Source organism: Rhyacophila brunnea, unplaced genomic scaffold (assembly GCF_057557595.1).
Source record: "Rhyacophila brunnea isolate RB1 unplaced genomic scaffold, BYU_Rbru_1.0 scaffold_18, whole genome shotgun sequence".
Lineage (NCBI taxonomy): Eukaryota > Metazoa > Arthropoda > Insecta > Trichoptera > Rhyacophilidae > Rhyacophila > Rhyacophila brunnea.
Window position 1 is genome coordinate 20,576,239 of NW_028232837.1, and position 15,795 is coordinate 20,592,033.

A 15,795-nucleotide genomic window follows, 5' to 3' on the forward strand; every position below is an offset into this window, starting at 1 on the left:
TCAAAAAATGGGCAAGATTTACACATTTTAAGATAATTTTAAAGATACTGATTATAAGCTATGTCTTTGACCATTCAAATGTGATAACCATTCATATTCGATAAATTCATTTTTGAAAAACATATATAATACGTGTATGCTTTCTGAATACCGAAAATACACGTATTTTGGATTTTTGAAACCGGTATTTTGGAATCAATAAATAATTGAATACCGGTATTGCAATCCCTAGTCCGGACCATCCAAAAACTGTTTTTAGGCATATGGAATATTACTTATTCGTTTTCTTCGTCAGGGCTCCATGACTTAGGATTGTGTCCGGGATGATTTTGCTGTCGAGCAGGCTTATCAGTGGGTTAAGCTAAATCATTTTATTATACGACTGACGATTGAAAACCTACATATTCATGAATTGATGCAACCATCTGAGGCATCAAATGTTTGCTTTAATATTTTCACGTGAAGACGACGCGGACGACGCAAATGGGCACTAACGATTCTAATAATAAGGATGTCTGCCAATATCAAAATAAATTTTATCCATTGGGTTTACGATGGTAACTGCCGCACAAAAGAAAGGAAACTACACAAAACGGAAATGAAAACTTGCTCATTACTGATATAGTTAACACACAATAGTTTGATTTATTTGACTGCAAACTTGCGGAGTCTGACTGCGGGCGTGAAGATCTATTCACATTATCTTTGCTGTCCGTATGATTAGCTTCGTTTTCTTTGTTATATATACCTTAAATACACTTTCTTTATCGTAATTTCTATGTGCTTTTCTCTTCCTGGCACCTTGCATTAGAGTAAATTCTTTGAACTCAGTCAGAGCTCACCTTGAGCGTAGCAACCTCAGTCTTGGGTATTTTCTTCCAGGGCATTCCCGCGCAAAATTGAAATAGATGCTTCATATCGCCACTGTAGGGTCCCGTAATACGCTCGATTACGACCGAGTGTGGTGCGGGGCGGGTTTTGGTTTGGAGGGATTAACTTCAATGACTGCCAATCTATTTACAATACTCATCTTATTAAAACGTCATTAGATATATTATATGTAGATATAGTATATGTGTGTAAATTTCTTTCAATCAGAGCAAATTCGACTTAATGTTTCACGTCATATTTTTATTGCATAACAATGTAGAAAATAAACTTTCGCCTTGGCAATTAGTTGTAGGAATACTGAGTGAAATCTGACATAATAATTTTTCCCATGTCAATTTCGTCATTTAATTCAATAATTCTATATTTTATTGAGTCCATAATTATATATTTATGTACTTCTGTCGAGCCTTTGATCCCCTAAATTCATTAGCATAGAGGCTGCGGATTCCTATCAGTCAAGTTATTTAAAAAATATATTTTCCAGGCCTGATCTATATAACTCCATTGGTAAATCCAGCGCTATAGGTTTCTGCATTAATATTGATAGAATGTCCTAGTATAAAGCAATCGTTGTCATACAGTTTTTATGATTTCGTCTAGATATAGTGAAAACTTTTCGGTGAAAATATTAATATTAGAATCTTTACCCGAAAAGAAAGTGTTATTGTAGCCATGGAGGTAACATCCTCGAATTACTATCGAATCGTGTTGATTGATCGCATTCTAGATAGCCCTTCTCGCTTGCATGCCATATAATTTCCTATGTTTTTAATTTATTTTTTTGTCCATCCACTGAACACTGAATGTCGGCCATAAAAGGGCAAAGCGGTAATCTGTTTTACCATAATCAAGATTAATACGATCATGATTTCACCTGCCAACACCAATTTATTTAAAATTAAAAAATGAACTCTCGTTAACCAGCAGTTTCGTGATGGTTATTACAGATAATAAGAGGTAACCTATTTATTTGTTATACCTACATCCCCGTTTTACCCAATTTATCTTATCTGCGCTTAGTTTACAGTGACGTCCCTACACAAAACTGCCGCCACCTTTTTTATACGGTACCTTTTTTCATCCTTTAGTTTCATGACTCCAATATCTAAGAAATGTGTTGTATGGATACATTACTAATAACATATTATATATATTTTCAGCCGGGGTCGATCCACTGCTGGATGAAGGCCTCCCCCAGCTCCCTCCACTCTTCCCGGTTCCTTGTTTTTCTCTGCCACGTACTTCCACCAAACCTGACAAGTTCGTCAATCCAGCGGGTTTTGGGGCGCCCCTGTGGCCGCTTAGTGCCCCTCGGGTACCACTGAATGACTGCATTCGTCCAGCGGCCGCCCATTCATCGTGCAATGTGTCCGGCCCACCGCCATTTCATCAATTTAGTGACCTCTATCACATCTCTCACTCTTGTTTGCTTTCTTATCCATTGGCTCCTTCTGCGGTCCTTACGCTTAATGCCCAACATGCACCTTTCCATGCCACGTTGCGCAACTCTCAATTTTTGGATATCAAATACCTACCACTAAATCTAATTTAAATGCAATCTCTGGTTCAATAGACAATATTGCGAGTCTACGAAATACACTTGACAACTTTACTTCCAAAACTCGCGAGTGACTGGAAAATATATTTGGATAAATTGTAAATTAGGTATGCACGTGTCATTGCTGTTCACCAAGAATGTGACGTCCAAGGACAACGGAAGTAAACTAGACATCGCGAACCCGACAAAAAAATAATGTTCTGTTAAAACTTTTATAGTAACTAATTAATACATTTTGTTTCCAACCTGTGAGCTGAATTTTTTAATGGAAAGATATTTCCGTTATTACAAAGATTATGTTGCTATTTCTATATATACCTAATGATTCTCCTCGATTTGCCGCCCATTGAGTAACTGCCGCCCCCAAGCGACGCTCAATCTGCCTACCCCCACGGGACGCCACTGTTGGTATAACATTATCTTTTTCAGACTATAATCAAATCAACTTGTAGGTAGGTATATTGTGAACTGGGTCACGTGGAAATTTTGTTAATATCGAGGTAACTCTCTTCTCTGCATGGTGCTGTATTCGATTGAAGCAAAACCAACAAAATTTGGTTCATCCTCCTATCCTGGGCTAGTGGAATCAGATAACCTACGTATTGGAGACCGAGGTTGCATAGCCAAAAGAATTCCTTTCTCCGTATGCATCTGCTTTACCTTTAATTATATTTCTCATTGCAGAAAATATGCAGTTTGTCTACATTTTACTGTAGGTAATTATTTGGCAAAACCACCATATTGGTAGGTAACCACAGAACAGATAATTAATAGAATTCCGATAGGTTATATTCAATACGCTACCTACATTTTGATGCAGGGCTTTGAATGTGTTAGTGTCCTTCGAAAATGAAACACGCATTGTGCACGTGCAATAGTGTGTTTAATACACCAACATTAAATAAGATAATAACCACAGAAAGAACAGAATATAAATAGAATACCGATAGGCTATATTCAATACGCCGCATATTGATGCAGGGTTTTGAATGTGTGAGTGTCCTACGAAAATGAAACACGCGTTATGCACGTGCAATAGTGTGTGTAATACACAAACATTAAATGAGCGTAAATGCATAAACCGAGAGCAGTTTTCAGTATTCGACGTAAAACGTATTCTTGACACGTGTGTAAGTTTAACCCGGATTCTTCCTTACTCGAGTCGGTTACCTGCTATCGCCTTACCCGTTGCGTATTTCAGTTCCCATTATTTCTTAGTTCCCTGATAATAACAATAAAAACAGATAATAAATAAAATTCCGATAGGCTATATACCTACTAATACTAATACAGTAAATTTTGGCACAGGGTTTTGAATGTGTGAGTGTCCTACGAAAATGAACCACGTATTATAGATGTGCAATAGTGTGTGTCAATGCATAAACCGAGAGCAGTTGTCAGTATTCAACGTATGACTTATTATTGACACGTGTTTAAGTTTATCCCGGAGTCTTTCTTACTTGAGATCGGTTACCTGCTACTCCTTAGTCCTTACCCGTTAGGTATTTCAGTTCCCATTATTTCTGAGTTCCCTGTGAATGATGTCTTCTTTTGACGCCGTCTTCTATCGAAGGTTAGCAACCAACTTTCAGGACACCTCCTCACAAAGATTTACATCACCTTGGATATTGAGCCACTTGTGTAGCTAAGAGAATACCCTTCTACTTAGACTATAATACTGTCCTATTTTTTCCCCTTACATCAGTGGTCTCCAACCTTTATGTTACTACGCCTCCCTTTAAAAAAAATCTAATCTTGGCGCCTCCCCCCCTTTATTTCATTAAATAATACAGACACTTTTTTAACACACAAGTTTTTACTACTTACTTATATTAAATTCATTTTTTAATAAATTTTTTTTTCATGCGACGAATGAGCTTGTTTATTACCACAATCAATTTTAATAGAAGTCAACCAAATTCATCATCGTTCATTGACAAAAATTAATGGATTCTATCATGGGCTCCACATACTGAATAGGGCCCACAGGCCAGGATCTTTCACCCATATATTTTTTTTTTTTACTAATAATAAAATAATATGAAAAATGCATTAGCAAACTAACCAAGAACTCAGGAAATAGATTTTTGTTTGCTTCAATATATCTGGCGTAGAAATCATTTAAAAGTGGAGACATGTATTATTGTTATATTATATTAAAGAAATCACGTCAAAAACAATTAAAAAAAACAATATCACACCCTGCCTACACGCTTCAGTTGACACTTTAGCTACGAGTGACATTTAAATTTGAGGTTATTGTTTTCATGCAACCAGCGGTCGTTTTGTGCATTACCGAAACAGAGCGTTTGCAAAAGCGCCATTTTTAAATTTCTCCGCTCCAAATATTTTTTAATAGGATTTAAATATATGTATTATGTATTATATATTAAAATAAACATCCATGCACTGAATTTTCACTGTTACGTTAAGATATGAAGTTTTATTTATTTGTAGATATTATGGTATAAAAATTAATTTATTAAAAAATTTTGGCGCCTCCCCTGGCAATAGATCGCGCCTCCCCTGGGAGGCGCGCCTCCCAGGTTGGAAACCGCTGCCTTACATTATAAGTTGGAGTAAACCATACTTCTCATTGAGGGAAATATTTTCGAAGTATGAAGTTTTTCAGCGCTTTATAATAATAACCACTAGTTCTCTTATCTTATTGGTTGTGTGAAATCTAAATCGACATAATGTAAAAAAAAAAAACATTAATTGTGTGAAATAAGTAGGTACATATTTTTTGATTTTGATATAAGAATTGAAAAATTTATGACGTGTTTGAATAATTTGGAGGCCGAGGAAACTCAGAAATAATGGGAACTGAAATACCTAATGGGTAAGGAGAAGCAGGCAACCGATCTCGAGTAAGGAAGAATACGGGATAAATTTAAACACGTGTTAATAATACGTCATACGTCGAATACTGATAACTGCTCTCGGTTTATGCATTGACTCTGATTTAATATTGGTGTAATGTCTTTGTGTATTACACACACTATTGCACGTATATAATGCGTGGTTCATTTTCGTAGGACACTCACACATTCAAAACCCTGCGCCAAAATGTACTGTATTGGTATTTATAGCCTATCGGAATTCTATTTATTATCTGTTCTGTGGGGCCCTTTTTAAAAATTCCTGACGAATCGATTGCGTCATCTAATATTCTAGTATGCGAAAGAATGAGTAAATTTATTGTCCAGTGGTGGAGGCGTTTAATTTTGAGTTGATTGTCAAAACTATCGGTGGCGGACAGCGGACGGCCACCCTTTCGATGTTGTTGGCATGTTTACTGTTTAGTGCCGAATATTGTTTTATTTACCGGCATCGTAAAAACCAGAGCAGGAAGACGTTAAACGGCTGTGGGCAATAAATAAAAATCGATTTCATTTCGGGCCATAAAACCCGCGTTCGTTTTATGACATTAGAAGGTTGTTCGGATAGCGGGAGCAAAATCACAGGGTCGAATCGAGAGATGACCCTTGGAATAATATTTTACGGATTTTTTTGAAAATTATTGTAATGCTATCCATTTTTTAAGACTATTGACCGGTCCTGTTTTCTTTTGTGAACACGCGTCAGTGAGGTGTCTATTTTCAAAAACCGCTAAGTCCACATATGGTAAAAATCTAACACAATCATTTACCTACTGTAGTCTGTGACCTAATGAATTCGTTAATAAAAATGGCAGGCGGTCAAGCGAGATTTTTTAGAGGGGGTTTAGAGTATTTAAAAATTGGATTTACCACGTGTTCAGATTTTTTTAAAATTAGAACAGAATTTACATTGAGTATTAAACACTTAATTTGGTATAGTTATATAATACGTTGGCAAATGACAGGCAGGAGAATGACTCCCCACAGTAAAATCGGTTAAATACATTTTTAAAATCAATTTGTTTATCTTCTTGGCCACCATTTTGGCAGATAGCGGCCGACTGACTTTCTGTTGGTTGCCTCTATTGTTCCGGCGATCCTCGGCACTAATATCACTGGAAACACGCACCTCTGTTGATATATATTTTTTGTGTTATGTGCCATATTTTCAACTTAGAATAATTAAACATAAACAGGCCATGTTATTCTTATTCCAATCAGAATAATCCACCGGATTAGAAATTTCTCTATAACGTTAGCATGGTGGTAACACTAGGTACATGTTCGTTATATATGCGATTTCACACACTATGACAAAATTATTTATAACTTACAAAACCAGTCAAAATCATAAAAGAACGTTTAAAAATTCAATGAATTAGGTACTAAAACTGATTAATAAAAATTTTACAAATACATCCCGATATTATATCCGATTTTACTCTGCTTAAATTTATGACAATAATTATTGGATACAGATAATAAAAGTAGGTAGGTATGTATATTTTTCTAATTTGAATGAACGATACAATGAAAAAAATAAAGTTTAATATTAAACAATACATTCACGCTTGAAATACAAAAAAAAGTCTTTTACCACAAATTTTGAATAGTGAACTTATCGGTATTTGAAAATAGATACCTCCTATCAGGTACGTTTATAAAAACCTTCATTGTTTTATTGACTCTCTGTTTATTTTAATGGCCTGGTTTAATAATATTAATACATGTAACGACGTAAAACACATTTAAAGTAATATTGACGGTTTCACCGATGGACACAGTTCTTGGGTTGTCACTCCCTGCGGTCCTGCGTAGTAAACACAGGCCGAGCGGGAAGTTCAAAAACCTTTAGAAATGAGTCCCTCCTCCCTGGGCCACGGTCCGACTGTGGGACCGCCATGATCATCATAGCAATCTGACTAATTATCTTTCTGGTTCTGGGAAACGATCTTGCAAACAGACGCCGCCTCCTGTCTTCACGTGGGTCGTGGGATTTCGAATCCTGCAGGTAATTGCTTGTCACGTGATGTTCGAATCGCACCCAGGATATCTTCATAACTGATATCTATTTGAACTTGATTGGTTAATTTCTCTTGTATTAAACAAAAGCCATCCCTTGAATGGATATAACAGTACGATCATGAATAAATTAGAGATCGTAGAGCTCAATTGGAGTAATCATTATGTTCTAATTATCTATGGATGTAAGTTTTGTACTATTCCATTTGAGTCGATTTTTGCGACCCGGGATTCGCCTTTCGGCATCTTCAGGCACTGTGTACACTCACCAAAAGGCAAACACACACTGATAACGAATACTATTAACTCTAACTTATATAACAAATCAATACAATAAAGTAGATAAAAATTATCTATTTATTTATTTTTTTATTTTATTTATTAAGGAAACAAACAGTAACATATTGATTACAAAAATATAAAATATAATAATGAAAAGTTATTGCAACCAGCAAAGTTTCCATGTATACATTATAATATAATTAAGCCTAACAAGATAGAGAGTTAGAATAACATAAATATAAAGAAATTACATAAGAAAATTACATGAGAAAAATGAGGAAGAATAATGAATAATTAAATTATATACAAAAGAAAGTACTTAACATAAAAAATATATATACTTACTTAAGTATATATATATCTATTTAAACAAAATTTTGGAGATAGCGCGTTTAAATGAAACAGGTGAATTATTAAAAGGATCAATCACCTACCTATCTATTATGTCAAGGATTACAATAAAAAATATAACAAATTACGAACAGATGAAGTGTAAAAAACTCCCTACCTTATCATCTTATCAATAATAATTCACTCGATAAGCGTATAATAAATCGTCAAAACCTAATAATGGATCATTAGTAATATTATAAACAATAAAAATAGTACACTCAAGAGGTGTAAAATCGTCCATTCTGGGAACAATCGCAATGTATTGGGAATTAATGGAGTTAATTAATGAGATAATATATATATATGATAATATTATATTGTGTGAAAATTAGTTTACCTATGCATTTAATTACCTACCTGGACTGTGTTTATGGACGTGGTGGTTCGACTCACTAATAGACTTTGAGAGGGAGAGAGAGACAATAAAAAAAAAACCACAAATCACATTGTGACTCATACAATATATATTTTAATTAGCAAGCTAAATTGAGACAATATTATAATTATACGTAACATGCCATTTTTTTTCTTTTTAACTTAGGAAGTAATTATCGAAATGGCAGAGCTAAACTACTAAGTTGTTCAAATAACACAATATTATTTAATATTCAAAGCGCTTTCCAGCTTTGTATTATTGTTGTATACAGAATAAATAGCTTATGGACTGTCGGAAGTTTGTTCAAACAGGATTTTCAAGTAATTCTTACAATCTACTCTAATTGAAACGATAACTGACTTAATAATCCTGATATTATTATTAACACTACTTAGAGTTTTAATGTTAGTTGTAAACACAACGGTTACAAAGAGAATAATAAGTAGGTGTGTAATGAGATTTTGAAGCTCTTCCATATTTTCAAAAAAAAATATTTTAAATATGGAATTTGAATAAAAATAATAAATTGGTAAGTAAATCAAATTAGAACAGTGTGAAGAAAACAATGAAACGTGAAAATTTATCATGTGAGTAATATCCTACCTACAAGTACTTTACAGATTTTACAAATTTTAAAGCCTAAAGCGAGTATTAGTCTTTGGCCCTGAAAACATAGATAACAACAAAATTATACATATTTAGAATATTTCATGCTTATTGCTTGTTGATTAAAATAATGGGGTACGTTTTGCAAAGCATAAACAAATATTGGAAGGTTTTATAAGACACTGGCCATTTGGATGACTTCAATAATTTGAGACATTATTTTCTTTGGCATGGATAAAAATATGATAGAATTATGTACCAAGTATAATATAATAACCCAATAGGATTCCGGCGTCCTGGAAGGCCGCTAAATACTATCCACAGAGTGTAAACGGTGAAGCTATTGCATGGCGAGCGACATGGATTCTTGGAGGCGACGTGTGGTGTCCATGTGCAACGTCTAAGGGATGTACGTGGTCAAAGAAGAAGGGGGCTTTATGCAATCCTTTTCTTCACGAGCATGTTCGTAAATTATAGATGCCAGCATAAATTAACAAGAATTTAGATATTATTTCGTGCATCCTTCGATGCGATGGGCTTTCCACCTAGTTAGTTTATCCAAGGACTGGATGTTTTGGGTTTCATGCTCGCCCACTTTGAGGTGTTTTATTATTCTTATGAGATACGATTGCATTCTTTCTTTCGTGATACTGTTTTGGTCGTTATGCGGTACATTTCGCCCTGATTAAGTTGGCAAAACGCAATATAGTCACCACAAAACATTATTCTGTAATGCAAAGGGTAGTGTAACGTGAATCACATTCTATATGACGTGTGTCTTGTCGTAAGTTGTGGATTATTTTGGTGGACGTTCGAGAGTTGTTCGGATGCTTCTGTATTATAATATATACATCAGCGAGATTCGCGCGTAATAAAAATACTTCAAGAATGCCTCAAACACGACCTAATTGTGTCAGTGAATAAAAACATTACTTTTTTTATATTTTGAAAAGTATTTTTCCATTGTTGTCGAAAACGTATGTTTCAAAAAATGCGCCAATAATATGACGATACCCCATGTCTTATTGCAAATAATGTAAACACAATATTATTTATGGCGAAGAAGCCATTTTGGTTTCAGCTATTACTGCCTTATTTACTGGTGGGGTTGCCGGAAAACGAATTATTTTGAAACGCATGCATCAGCGGCTTATCGCTCCCATCGACCAATGGAATATAAGGAAAATGAAAACGACCGGAAACGGATATTATTTGAATAATATTCGATTGTTCGAAAAATTCTTTACTACAAAATAAATACTTATACATGCATCACGAATCTGTGGCAATTGTATCACGGAGTAAGTCATGAAACACGAAATTAGCTCAATATTATTACTAACAAATATTACCAGGTGGCAGAACCACCTGTCAACATTATCATACATCTTCTCCCTGTTTCCCATATCTTATATGTTATACTGTCTGTTTCCTGGTGTATTAGACTCAATTATATGTCTACTTTGCCGAGCACGTCATCACTGCACTCGTTAATTTGCTGATGGTTCTTCATTATTCATAATGTTTCTATTTTTATTCCTTGTGTACATTTTCTTAGGTTAAAGTAGGTTAGGTCTTTTAGATAATACACCAATTTCTCCATACTCTAATCATTTAGTATGCAATTACCGCACTGTAAGCATCGGTCAAACTACTATGAGAGTATAATTTTGTTCTCTTTCACGACCCATTTAAAATAAACGACTCCTTGGATTGTTTCAAATTTAGAATTTGCGTTTATACGTGTGTGTTTAATACGCATTCTCACTGTATCGCTCTTTCTTAGACATTTTCATATGTTTTCTCTCGTGCGTTACAGATAATCCAAGACACAAATATATTATATTGATACCTACCACATATTTTAAAATGTGTATCTAAATCTCTATGGACAAATTAATAATAATGCATGTTAATATATTGAATTGAAAACTATAAAGTAAGCGATAGTTTATCAAATATTTACTGCACTTGTCACAATTAGGGATTTCAATTCCGGGATCCCAAATCCCGAGCTATTTTCGATACCTATGAATTCCGGGATTGATAAACATAATTCCGAAACTTTCGGGATTGATTTTTTTATCAATTTTTATGCAAAATAAAATAAAAACGAAAATATAACAGAAAAAATACTTTTAATAAGAAATAACTACATTTGAAATAAACTGAGTTTGAATGAAGTTTGATTTATACCCATGTGTAAGTTGCCGATTCATTTCGATTAAGTTGCGGATTGTCAAATTGTAATCCCGAGATGAGAATTTTTGCTCGGGATTGGATTCCCTAGTCACAATATTATTGTAAAATGAGTCAATCATGTAATGTTGAAAGGGACTGTATTTTTTTTTTCCTAGATGCCTTTATGGATACCTTGCATTTACTATCGAGGTTTCTTAGGGACTTTGGCACGCAAACTACTCTACTTGATGCTCTCTTCTTGGTCGTGCACTCATGGCTGAGGATCGTGACCACATTTAAATTTCGCCATCCTTTGAGCGACCAAGACTTTCCATCCTTCTCGATCTTCCGCTTTTCTCAGGGCAGAATGGATGGTGCCCCCAGTCAGCTCTTTCACTTGGTCGCTCCATCACGCAGACGCTCTTCCTCTACTTCGCCTTCCCTGGAGGCTACCCAAGACTACCAGTCTCTCCAGGTTGTCCGGTCCGCTCCTGACAATATGTCCAAAAAAACTGCAGAATTCTTCTCAGACATATCGTCGAGAGCCGTTCCTTTATCTTCAGTCCCTGGATGATTGACCGGTTCCTCCTGTGCTCCGTCCAAGAAATGCAAAGCATTCGGCGCCAACACCACATCTCAAAGGCATCAATTGCCTTCCGTTCTTTTGCCTTCAGGGGTATAGGAATATCGAGAACACTAATGTTTGCACAAGCATCATTTTTGTGGCAATCGAAATTCCCCGATCCTTCCATATAGTGGTAAGGCGTGTCATCGCACTTTTTGCAATGCTTTTTGCAACGCAATTTTTGATGCTAGTCAAATGAAAATTGTGGCGGCTGAGAGAATATGCCTTATTGAAAACTGTTCTTCTACCTGCATCGGGTATTGCTAATTTGAATTCGGCCAGGGCCTACGAAACCGCCTTGCAAAAACCCTGGAAAATTCTTAGTAGCGCAAAGCGGAGGTGATTCTGATGAATATTTTGTCATATTCATTGGGAACTGAGGACTGCGATTTGTAGTCGAGTTTTTTTTTCCCGTGGTAAAAGAAATGTCACATAGGACTGATATTCTGAGCATATACTTATCCTATCTTATATGATTGCAGTCACTGGATCTGAAAGGCATGAATCATCTTTACATGTCGCCATTTATTATTTTTATTCTTTTTATTACATCAATACAGAAATTAAATAGTGCGTCTCTTCCGGCCCGTTTGCCATGGTCCCCGGAAGGTCTCGAATGTCCGCATCTGCCATCTGTAATAAAAAGTTCAGGTTGTGCCGCTCCTTGCTAAAGATTTGACAATCTAGGAGTAAATGTAGGACGTCCTGGTCGCTTCCGTCGTCGCATGGACACTTTCCATCAGATGTTATTTTAAACCGGTGCAGGTATGCTCGCATGACTCCGTGACCTGTAAGAATCTGAGTCATCTCGAAACACAGCCCCTTATGCACCCTGACGTCTCGTGCTGCTAAAATTGAAGGTAAAAACTTTCGGGTCAACTCCCCTGTCGATGAGTTTATGTATCGTGAGTTCCATTCGTTTTTCACCATATCTGAAATTGTAATTTTCGCGTAGCTCAGAGGAAATTTGTCATAAGCTATCGCGGTCTTGGGTTCAGAGGCACCATGCCGAGCCAATTTGTCAGCTCTTTCATTTCCTTCTATCCCGGTGTGTCCCCTTATCTACTTGAAGTGCACCTCGGGGTGGCGCCGTCTCAGTATTGCGGACTCGCTGTGAATAGAAAAGACAATCGGATTAGTAATTTGTCATATATTTCTTCATATACCTAGGTAATATGTATTATAACATATTATATTATTATATAACCAATAAAAAAAATGGAAAAAAATCAGTGCATATATTTTATTATTCAATAGCCTACATAACGAGTTGCAGACATGAATTCTCTCTTATAAGACAAGTACGAAAAGAAAGTTGTCCTCCCTCTTCACGCACACTTACTGTTCAAGAATTAAATGCTTCCCCCGTATGAAACTGATATCCGGAAAAAGGGTTGTTTTACCCCAGTTTTACAAGAACGCACTTGATAAAACCTAAACCATACATGCAAAAACGTGACTCGCGAATGTCACGCAATGATAGCGAATGTTCACTATTATTAGATAAGAGATAAGTCTCGTATACTTTGCAGGTAATTAATACACTTTTTTAGTTTAGTTAAATGTGTGGCGGGTTTGATTGAAGCGCAAGATACGCTCGCTACGTCAGATAGTCGAATATGCTTGATGATGATGACAGAAGAAGATTTAAAATACAGTCGAACTTCGTTATTACGAGGAAGATGGGACCGATTGAATTTTCTCGTTATATGCGTTACTCGTTATATCAGAGAATTGGTATTTTTAAATGAGCGGTCACATAACACAAAAAGTCGAAGAAAATTCATAAACTACAAAAGAAGTTGTTTATTGTAATGACTGATTTCACAAATCCTTGGATTTTTTACTTATTTCAACCATATGCGTGGATACTTTTTCAATATTGCCGGCGGAAACACCAATTAAGTAGGTACTTAGACTGCGACCCCGGCGGCATCCTGTCCGGTCGGATTTTATTGCTTAGGGTCGAAAAGTTTTTAAACGATCGACAAAATATTAACAGTTTTAAGATAATTTTTGAGAATATTTTAGATCGGTATATATTATCCGATAAGTTGCTTGTTATAACAGTGAATAAATGTATGGAGAAAATCACAAACTAAAATATCAACGAGTGTTTCCTCATTACATCCGAGATCTCGCTATATCCATGATCTTGGCCCCCATATCCCGAAGCGGGCCCCCAGGCCAGGATCTTTATCGGGACCCCCTACCGATCGCTAAGGTTAAAAGCAATGTGACGCTCTACAGAAACCTTTCCCAAATGGTGTTCCATGTAAAATTAAGGGTACCAATTCAGTGTATTTTTAGCGATTTTTTGTATTTTTCAATAAATCCACTTGAGTTTTGAAATTTTCGAATATCGACACACAATAATCGAAATTTGCATCTCACAATCACATATTTAAAAATGTTAATATTCTTAAAGTAAAACAGCGTCGCAGGCGACTTTTTGACCATTAGAGAAAATGTGTGATGTGTGTTTATCTTATTTATAAGGTAGTCTCGCCACGCAGGGCTCCCTCAGAGCCCGGGCCCCCAGGCTAGAGCCCTGTCAGCCCCCCCTTGTGCGGGCCATGTCCGTGATCGTAATGAACGAGTTTGACTGTATGTTTAAAGTCTAAACAAAAAGATTGCGGCACATTTAGTTACGGTATGTTTGACGAAATGTAAGTTAAAATTAAATACCTAAATTAATATATCTACCGTCTACACGTAGTTAACAGATTGATGTGTGTGGGTAAATACTTCAATTTGTTAATAAAATTAATTCAATGTAATCGGAGTATATACATAATTATAAATTTAGTATTTAAAAAAAAACCAAAATTTAATGTTTTATGTTTTACTTATATTGTGGAGGACCAGCGCCCAGCTGCCTCTGTTAGTATTGGATAATAATATTATTGTCCGATATAAATATTATGGTGTCAATGGATTTGAATACAAGATCGTAGAAAAAAATCTTTTTGAAAAAAGTAAGTCGGGGTGTAAAAGTAGGGAAAAGTAAGTAAGTAAGTAGTAAGTAAAAGGGGGGAAAAGTAAGTGAAACCCGAGAGATGCAGGTTAGATTCCTGCGGGTGTCCCACTTTTTTCAAAAAGATTTTTTCTATTGGTTTTGATATAATATTTTCTCAGAAGTGTTTAATATTACACATATTACTTCGTTTTAGTCGTACATGAAAAATATATTCTAATGCAGGGGAGGGCAAACTTTTTGGATGGAGGGCCAAATTCAAGAATTCAAAATGAGCGGCGGGCCGCAAGTAAAATACCATTTTTAGATATAGGTACACTATTTATTATCACGAAAAATAAACATTACAAAAAAATTAATGAGAAGAATGAAACTGTTCTACATTTTTAAACATTTTTTTTTTAAATTCAGGTGTTAATTTTGTAGTTGATATTCTCAAAACTGCTTGTAAATGGGCATCGGAGATATTTTTTCGTAAAGAATTTTTATTGAGATTCATGATCGAAAATGTTTGTTCACATATATAGGTTGATCCAAAAATAAACGAACATTTTTCTTGCATAATCTTTAAGTTGGTCGAATTTGTTTGAGTTAAGGGCATTGTAAAATTTGAAGATTTCTTCACGACGATGCAATTCTCTTAAATCAGTGTCACACTGCAGATCAATAATCTCAAGTTGTAGCTCTGTTGGTACACTATCAATATCTATTGAAAATGGATCGCGTACTATTGCTAAACTTGTCTCAATTTTCAGTCAAGTCACCAAATCTTTGTGAAAAATCGTCATTCAGAGCTTTAATAATTTTACCATATTCTTCAAATTTATATTCTGGTATATTCAGCAACTACAAAGTTGGAAAGTGGTCCACGTTGTTATTCGATATTGGTTGAAGGAATAACTTGAGTTTTAATTAAAATCTATTCAAACTTTTTACCATATTGGCATATATTTTTTTCCTTGCAACGCGGAGTTAAAAGTATTTAAAAGTTATTCGTAATCA

General features: G+C 35.3%; 1 protein-coding gene across 1 annotated transcript in view; it reads left to right on the forward strand.

Annotated features, from left to right (window-relative positions):
• The window catches only part of LOC147073308 (anosmin-1-like), a 72,312-nt gene that overhangs the window by 48,626 nt on the left and 7,891 nt on the right, over window positions 1-15,795 (forward strand). The window lies entirely within an intron of this gene.